This window comes from Rhinolophus ferrumequinum, chromosome 12, assembly GCF_004115265.2.
Source record: "Rhinolophus ferrumequinum isolate MPI-CBG mRhiFer1 chromosome 12, mRhiFer1_v1.p, whole genome shotgun sequence".
In the NCBI taxonomy this organism is placed as follows: Eukaryota; Metazoa; Chordata; class Mammalia; order Chiroptera; family Rhinolophidae; genus Rhinolophus; species Rhinolophus ferrumequinum.
In genome coordinates this window covers 4,465,006-4,474,757 of record NC_046295.1, presented here as the reverse complement: position 1 = coordinate 4,474,757, position 9,752 = coordinate 4,465,006, and positions in this window count along the sequence as shown.

The window sequence follows — 9,752 nt, the reverse complement described above, 5'->3', positions numbered from 1 at the left end:
AATAACATCGAGTTAGAAAAATCGCTATTTTCTCTGACGGCTGCAGTGAGTAACACAAAAGCAATTGATGAGACACAAACAGGATTAAATTCTAAACCCTCCAAATATCCTTTCCCTCTAATATAATAATATTTCATAACCTTCCCATCTGCAGCCCTTTCCTCTTCAAGCACAAATATTCTTGTCTCAGAGATAAAATTATGTATATGACCTTTCAAAGGCTGATAAATGCCATGCTCCTGGATATGAAGGCAAAATCCCACCGCGGAAAGCATTTCAAGAGAAATGGGCAGAGTGTTGAGCTGCTCCTGGCACGCGGGGAGCTATTTCCTTTCTCCTTAAGTGGTTTGCAAAGCGCCCTGTGGATGTGCTAATGGCATTAGGGCTGAGGGGCTGCCCCATCCGCGGTAGGAGGCTGGAGAGGCCCTGGAGAGAGAAGCCAGCAGGGAGTGGGCGGGTGTGGCGCAGCTTCCTGGGATCTTTCTGGAGAGTCAGCGGCTTTCTAAGGTTGCTCTGGAACAAGTCCAGCTCAGATAGCAGGACAGAAGCCACTATCGGAACGTACTTTCCAGAAGAGACGGTGGGTGGGCTTCCTCAAGGGCCCTGTCCCAGAGGACCCCACTGGTGTAGGAGACTGGTCCCTGCCGGCCCAACCCCCCACCAGTCCTGGAAGCAAAGAGGAGCCCTGTGATGCCATCACACACAGTGTTCCCTTTATCAGTGTTCCCTTTATCAGTGTTCCCTTTATCAGTTGCTTCTGGTTAGAGCAGAAAAATAGATTCACCCGTGGTCTGTAAAAAGTGCACTTTTTTTGGCAACTCCTTCAGATATTTTACACGTTTATTTTCATTGTGCAATGAGTAACTCTTGCTTTCATTTAATTATGTGAAACTGCAGCTAGCCCGAGTTAGAAATATGTCCCCTCTTTTCTTCCTGCACCACCCATCTTTACATCCAAAGGCACATGCTCTTTGTGAATTGAGCGACTGACTGACGCCCATGAGGAGACCGAGGCCTGGCTTCCTTCTGGGGGGGGGTCTGCTGCCTATGCTGTTGGGACTTGCTTTGTCAGGTTTCACGAGGCAAGTTTCCCTTATCTGGAACATTTCACTTTGTCCTTCTTCCCTCAGCACTGAGAGGGGCTAAGAAACCTTGATCAGAGCCTGCCAGGGGACATCTGGCCCAGTGGGCTCAGGAAGCAGCCTTTGGTCTCACTGGGGGATCCCGCTTTGTAGCAGTCGGGATTCATGGTGGCTAGAAAAGGGGTGCACCAGCCCACCATGACAGACTCACGTCCTGGGGCTTAGGTTTCTAAGCGCGGCCTAAACTGGAATCTTATCACCAGACCCTTGGGAAACAGGTTTTAGCCATGTGTGAGAAGCCTCGGACAATGGGTGTTCTAGGAGCCCCTGGATGGGGGCAGGACAGAGGGAAAGGAGACCTGTCTCCTCACTGCTGCTTTCATTTGTGACACCACTCCTGTCCCCGGAGACGGTGTGGGCTCTGCCGTTGGCAGGTTCTGGGTTTTCATCTCAACCACGAATTCACCCCAGCCCTCGGGCTGCCCGGATCCCATGCCCTTTCCTTCCTGGGTCAGGTGCCCTAATAGGCTTTGACTCTTTCAGGATGAAAGGGAGAGTGGAGTGAGGCAACAGAGCTGAGATGCTGCAGCAAAGGGAGGACCCCTGAGCTTGCCACACAGGTGGGCAGGATGCCCCACCGAGCACTGTCCCTTAGGAGTCCCGGTGCTGGGAAGCAGAGCCACAGGAGGCGGGCCCTGGTCAGGAACTGAGCCTCCCGGGAGGTCCCTGCTGAAATGCATGCTGGTCATCTGGGTCCTATCATCAAAGTTTTTTTTCAGCTAGTCCTGTCTATGAGGGAACCAAAGATTGCCACCCCAGAATGTGTTTTTTGGATATTTGTTTTTAAGTTGATTCTTGAGAAACAAAAGGTTCAGAAAGAACCTTTTACCCTCCCCCTTTCTGCCTACGAGTTTCAGATGGAAAGGCCTGCTCCAGGAAGGAATCTTAGCATATTCTCCTTACAGATTTTCACCACAGTCTAATTTGAATTAAGTATGGCAGACAGGAAGACTCCAAGTAGGGGCCTATTAACTAGGTCACCTCTGTGTCCCGTTGTTTCTGGGTGCTTCAGGAATTTGTTCTTCTGTAAGAAGTGAAGAGAGAGAAGAGAGAGAAGAAGAAGAAGAGAAGAGAGGAGGAGGAGGAGGAGGAGGAGGAGGAGGAGAGAGGAGGAGGAGAGAAGAAGAAGAAGAGAGAAGAAGAAGAAGAAGAAGAAGAAGAAGAAGAGAAGAAGAAGAAGAAGAAGAAGAAGAGAAGAAGAAGAAGAAGAGAAGAAGAAGAGAAGAAGAAGAAGAAGAGAAGAAAGAAGAAGAAGAAAAGAAGAAGAAGAGCGAGAGTGAGAGTGAGAAAAGACAGAGAGAGACACAAAGAGCATGCCCCAAAGGTGCCCATGCCGGGTCCAGCTATCCAAGGCTCGACACGTGACTCAGAGGTTGCCAAGAGGTCACACTCCCGCCGCCTCTGCCTACCAGTAGGTCATAACAGCCCTGCATGACAAGCCTTGAGCTTGCAACACCAGCTGAGGAACAATGACTGGCCCTGCTGCCTGGGCGACTGTTTAGAGGTTTGAGGTGAGCACTAGATGATGGGCAGAGCGCCAGCCCTGGCCAGCACTCTTGGGGTGCCCGCCTCTCTGGGGCAGGTGTATCAGGGGAATGAGAAGTTGTGGGGTGAGGCAGGGGTGTGATGGGAGCTCGCAGGAGTTACTATGTGGCAGAGAAGATCTCTCGCTGTCCAGAGACCTCTGGATCTGACTGAGCTGGGAGAACAGACCCATTACTGGATGCCAGGGCACTCGGCTCCTCCCCAGCTAGCCCTGCTGCATTTAGAAGCTGCTTTGAGAGGGCAGGGCTGCTGGAGGAAACCAGGAAGTTCTGTGCATTCAAGGCCAGCTGAGCTTGAACCACCGAGCCGGACTTTGTTTCAGTCATCCATTGCTGTGTGACCAAGAAACCTAATACCTGGATGAAAGCAGCAGTCATTTATTATTTTTCATGTCAAGGTGGGTCCCCTGATGATTTTCACTCCAGCTCAGGCACGAGTTGTGTGGGTATCCCAAGGGGTTCCCCACCGCACCCCATATTGAGAAGTCCCTGGGGCCCTTGCTCCATGGAGTCTTCGATCCCAAGCTTCCCCAGGCAGGGGTGGTCTCAGGTGCCCCCCACAGAGATCACTTTGGCCACCTCCTATCCGTGGAGGCGAGTCCTAGCCCAGTCCAATTGGGGGTGGGGATGTGGTCCCCTCTTGAGGGGGAGTGTGTGGCCACATTAGTTCACCACAGGCGGGATCTCCTGGATGGTCTGAACTGAGTTGTCCCCTCTCCTTCCCGCTTACCCACCCTGCCCAGCAGGGCAGAAGCCCAGGTGGCGTGGGTAGTGGTGGTGGCATTACTTTGAGGAGATAAAGAGCCTGTTTTTTCTGTTTACCTACGTCTACCTGATGACCTGGAGTTACTGGAGGGCAGACAATAACGTCAGTGTAATATTGGTGACATTCTCATGGGACTTACATTTGAACTTTCCACCTAGTCCCCTGAAATCTCCTCATAAGCTGCTGTCGTTTTATTATATTTTTAAAAGTAAAAAAATTTTAAATAAAAATTGTATACATTTAAGGTACAGGACACAATGATTTGGTGTACATATACCTGTGAAAAGATTATGACAATCAAGCTAATTAACATATCTTCTCACGTAGTTACTCTTTTCTGTGTGATGAGAGCACTTAAAACCCTCTTAGCAATTGTCAGTGTTCAATACAGTATTATTAACTGTAGTCGTCATGCTGTACATTGGATCTCTAGACTTACTCATCTCACATAACTAATTGGAACTTTGTTCTTTTCGACCAGCGTCTCCCATTTCCCCAACCCCAGGCCCTCATAACCACCGCTCTACTACTCTTTGCTTCTATGTATTCAACTTTTTTAGATTTCACACTGAAGTGAGATCATGCAGTTTTTTTCTGTGTCTGGCTTATTTCACTTAGCGTAATGTCCTCCAGTTCTATCCAAATTATTGCAAATGGCAGGATCTCTTTTTTTTATGGCTAAATGATATTCCATGTACACGTATCATACACTCAACAGACACCTAGGTTGCTTCCATACCTTGGTTATTGGTTATTGTAAATAGTGCTGCAATGAACATAGGGGTGCACATATTCTTTCAAATTAGTGTCTTGTATTTTTTCGGATAAACACCCAGAAGTGGAATTGCTGGGTCACATTGTAATTCTATTCTTAATTTTTTGAGGAACCTCCATGCTCTTTTCCATAGTGGCTGCACAACTTACATTCCGTCTAAAGTGTATGAGTATTCCCTTTTCTCCACATTCTCGCCAGCATTTTAAAATAACGAAGATTTGAACAGTCCCCTCAATGTCAGCAAAAAGGCAGGGAGCTAGATAATCTTTTAGCCTGGGGGAAAAAAGCTGGAATTTCCTGAATTTCAGTGAACAGATGTGCCACTCTTTGGCCACCCAGGTTATTTCAGCCTGAACTACTGGCTAGAGTTTTATTGCGGTAAAGATACTCAAATGAAAGTTAAGGACAGAGGAAGGGAAAGGGAGAGAGGAAGGAATGAGATAGAGAAATGAAAAGATGGTGCGATTGTAGGTGTTGTGATGAGAGGAGAAACAGTGCTGGAAGCACAAGGTGAGTCACTGTGGTTTTGAAACGTCTCACCTTAGTTGATTCTCTGCTCATCTGATTTTCTTTGCAGGTCTGCTCTGAAGGCCGCCTTAGAGGCTTGGAGAGGTGTTTTCACTGTCTGTCTATGGAGTGGTGCCTCCCAAGCTTGTGTGTGGTTTATGGAAAGTGGGGCCATAAACATGTTGGTTTGTTCCGGAGGACCCAGCTCCAGGCCCTGAAACTCCAGACACTGTGATTACTTTTAATGATTCATGCCAACGGCCTATTTAGTCTTACCTGGGGAGTGTCCTCTGACCAACGCATTCACACGCATGATTTAGTAGACGTACGTTCTGAGACTGAAGATGTAAGTGGAAGTGATCGGTTCCAAAGGTTTAACCATTTCTTCCTTTCCTTGGCTTTCATTATTTCAGGAATAACAGGAGAAGGGAGAGGAAATGCAGAAGGCGGAGAGGGCGTGGGGAGATGGGCCTGGGAACCACCTTCAGCCACTCCCCACCCAGCACAGGGCGGGAGCAGCCAGGTCTTACTCCTGAGTCCATCATCTGTCTGGTGTTTGCAGGTCCTCTGGCTGACTTCACTCGGGTAACATCTGAAAGATTCAACCAAGAAGAGAAGACTGGAATTTTGCTGCTCCAAAAGCCTTCCATGAATTTCCTGAAAATATCTTTAAGGGTATAGTCGACCCTTGAACAACACAGGGGTTAAGGGTGCTGAACCCCTGCACAGTCAAAACTCTGCATATAACTGCTGGCTCCCCCAAACCTTAACCACTAATAGCCTATTGTTGACCAGAAGCCTTATAGATAACATAAACAGTCCATTAACATCTATTTTGTATGATACTCATTACATGTATTATATACTGTATTCTTACAATAAGCTAGAGAAAGGAAAATGTTATAAGGAAAATCATAAGAAAGAGGATATACACTTGTAGTTTATTGAAAAAAACCTGTGTATAAGTGGACTCACACAGTTCAAAGCTGTGTTGTTCAAGTGTCATCTGTACTAAAATTTTATGTGAATATTCATCATAATTTTCATGTATCCAGATCATGCCTCCAGAGAGGACATGAAGGGAAAAACCAGTCACAAGTTCCATTCCTTAGGTTGGACAACCAGGAGGATCACAGTCCAGTTTCTCCCCGGCCCGAGACAACCACCTTTCATTGGCCTCTAGAAAGCACGTGGAGGGCAGCCAGTCTCCCAGGGGCCCGGGACTCAGCCAAGGAGGTGACTCCCTGGCACTGGGCCCTGCAAGAAAGCTGAGGCTCTTTTCTGCGATGGATAGGTTGTCCCTGGAGAGTCTCACTTATCTGTCCCTCTCTGGTCGGGGGTTCTCTGGGAGAATGGGGGTGACTAGGGGTCATTCTAGACAGTATTTCCTGCCAGGGAGGAACTTTCTCTCGCTAGGAATGGAACTGAGTGGGATCCATGCCCAGAAAGCCACTCTCCGAGCCCCTGGCCTCTGGGTAGGTCTCAGTGCCTGGCAAGGTGCCATCCTTGGGCCATGTGTGCTGACTTCTACTGTCAAGGTTTGAAAGGTAAGAATGGATGTGCACAGTGCCAGGGGTTCAATCCAGCTCGTCTCTAGGGGCCTTGTTTCCTGCCAGCTGCAGCAGGCTTAGGTGTCTTGAGCATCCAGTCAGAGGAATTACCTTTCAATTTGCTCAGGGTACAGAGTCCTTTCCCTGTGTGGGGTGCTAACCTGAATCACTCCAGGGCCTGGGGTGCCCACAGCCACCATGACTGGAACATCAGTCCCTGTTGCCCAGGAAGGGGGCCATTTGTGGGGCTGGCTCACAGCCTTTGCCCGGAGCTTCAGCCAGTCTCCCACGGTGGTACAGACAGCTTGGAGGGGCCAGCGTGGCGCCTCCAAATCTCCATGGCTCGGCCCAGTCAACAACCAGCCACCTGCTTTACATGTGGTGCAGACATCCTAGGCTACCTGCTTTACATGTGGTGAGAGCAACATCAATTATAAAAGGGTTGCCACACATAGCAGATAAAATATTGTCTTATGCAACATTTGGGATATACTTACACTACAGTTTATTTGTTGTTTGTCTAAATTCGAATTTAACTGGGCAAGCTGTATTTAACCCAACAGCCCTCGTTACAAGGTTTTGAATTGGCTTCTGCCACCTAATGGCCTAAAAGCTGCGTGACCTCCCGAGACTCAGTTTGCTGTCTATAAAATGGACATGACAGTGCCAGCTCTTCTGAGCTGTCATGGTGATGACCCGGAGATTCCTGAGCACCTTTGAGTTGAGTGCTGGGACACCTGGCACGGTCTTGTTCCCTGGGTAGGGGAACGTGACTATCCATCTCAGCGGGAAGGGAGAAGAACTGAGATGGCACAGGATGGCTTGTGATCATGCTGGGAACAAAGGTGGACATTCATAATTGCAATTCCGGATGGGGATTTTCTGCTCGGCACACAACAGTCCTGCTGTAAGTGTGGGCGTGTTCACTTCATCATCGCCAGGGTAGGCCCTCCAGCGTGAAAGAGCCTGGGAGTGCCAGCTGGTCAGAAGTTGTCGTCACACCAGAGCTGCTCCCTCACCCTGAAGGTGGCCCCATCTCTCGGTACTGCACGAGGGTGGAAGTGGGACACATGATGCTCCACGCCCAGCAGGTCAAGATGGTGACACTAATGCCTATTATAGTCAGCTGCAACCAGGCACTTTCCTCACTTGTGGCATGAGTGACACTGTCTAATCTTCATCACCAGGAGGCTGGGCAGACCAGGGAACTTGCCCACTGGTGACCATGGCCCGCTGGTGACATCCTGCCTGGTTAGCTTGAGATTCCTCTGCTTCCTGGGAGATTGAGAAATATCTTACGGCCGCTTTGCCAGAGCTTTCCAGTCGCCATGGTGACAGATAAAATAGTGGTGATACCTCAGAGAGTTGACAAGATGTGGTTCTGATGCCATCACGGGGCACAACATGCTCAAGGCTGGTGTCCTAACCTAGCAAGCGTCTGTAGCTTGGTACCTGGAAGGTGGAGGGTGGAACGGTTTTTCATGGCCCAGGTGACAGCTCCACCTGTGACAATGGTACTACACAGTGGCAGGTTGAAGCTATTATTGCATATAATAGGTCATCCATGAATAGCAACTATTGTTTTAATGAAAAATCCACACAGCCGACAATGGAGAGGAAATTGAGAAACAGACTCAGAGGGCAGAGAGAGGCCTTTGAAATGATATAATCCAGTGATTTTTCACAGCTGCCTCCAGCTCACGTGTGCTTTATACATTGGGAGCTATTTATAAGAAATGCTTTCTACCAGGTAACCAGGTTTCTTTTCCCCCTTTTTTTGGGCCATATCTGTATTGTTTTTCATTTTTAGCTCTGTTCTTCAAAGGCCTCTAAAACTCAGTCTCCTTTTTTGCCTTATTTTCATTTGGGGGTGGTTTGATGGTTAATAAAGTAACATTTATCCATATGGTTTTATGATTTCAAAAGGTAATATTTATCAATTAGAAAATGAGAAAGTTGTAAAGAAATAATCCCGGTCACCCCAGATCTCCCTGTAGGCATTGGATGCCAGACCCCCGCATCACACCATAGCCTGAGTGTCCTGCTCAGGGGGAAGGAGAAGCATCATGGGCACCTCTGAAGGGGGGCGGCAAGGTCAGAATCCACTGAGAATCAGACTTCCGAGTTTAGGTGGTCTCTCTTAGGGTTGGGTAACAGTCGGGGCTCCAGGCAACAGCAAGGCTACCATTTCCCAGGTCTTAGACTGCAGACTGTGGGTGTTTCCATTGAAGAGTTGATGAGTTTTGGGGCGTTCCTGTCATGAATAGTTAAGTGATTTGCCTGGGCCGGAGTCTGCTGGAATAGTGAAGGAGACGGCGGGAGAGCAAGGCCCTGCTCATGTGGACAGTAAGAGCTGCGTGCACGCCCACACGCCTGTGTGTGTGTGTGTGTGTGTGTGTGTGTGTGTGTGTTTGTAGGACCCTATGTGTGTCTATGTTTTATTGGTGTTGGGTGGAAATAAGTGCAGATTACTTAACCAAGACGGTGAAAATTTAATTTTTTTTTAGATGAAAAGTTGCACACTATTCAACAAATAGAACTGTGACGCATTTCACCATGTGTGTAGAACTGTGACACACTGTTGACAGTTGTTACATCCCGTGTTTCTAACTGTCACATTTTTGTTCCTGGGGAATTGTACTGATGCCAGACCAAGCCCATCTTGCGTTCAGGTGAGGCAAGGGGGTATAAGACACGTTCTTGGTGCTCCATGGCAGCCGTAAGCTCCGGCCCGTGAGTCCCCAGAGATCCCACATTCTGCATCCGTGGAATGAAAGGTGAACGCAGCCCCCCCGAGGACAGCCATGCCCCCAGGCCCAGGGAGCCCCAAATGGCCAACAGGTCAGAAGAAACACCAGTGGTCCCTCAGTGCACCAGGAGAGACATCCTGACAGCCTCCACTGGATGTCGTAAAGTTTGACTTCAAAGAACCTTAGGCCAACGCAGGCTTCTGAGAAAGTCTGAGATCTGAGGGGGAGGGGAGGGTTTGGGGTCAGGAGAAGGCCAGGTGTGAGGCTGAGAGGGGAGGAGAGAGAACCTGGGAAGAGGGAGGAGAGGAGCCGGTGGGAGGGGATCCGAACAACGCACTAAGGCCTTGGTGAGTGTACAGTAAGAAGGAGGCTGGCCATGCGAGCCAGTTTATGGAGGAATTCATAGATAATTATTTATCTAATTTGATATTATTTATCTAATTTAGTATTGTAATTTCAGAAGAATGAACAAAAAAATCATATGCAAAACAAAGCAAACAACTCTGGATAAAGGCATGAGGGCAGAGTTTGATTTCATTAGGTAGAGGATGGTTTTAAATGATGCTTTCAGGGAAAACACATGGGGAAGTGGTGATTCCAGAACTGGGATGCACTAAATGAATTAGGATATATCCAAATTAAGGGCTGTTACACAGGCACTTACACTAACATCAGACAATATAATACAATGGCATCAAAAGATATTCAAGCAAGGCAT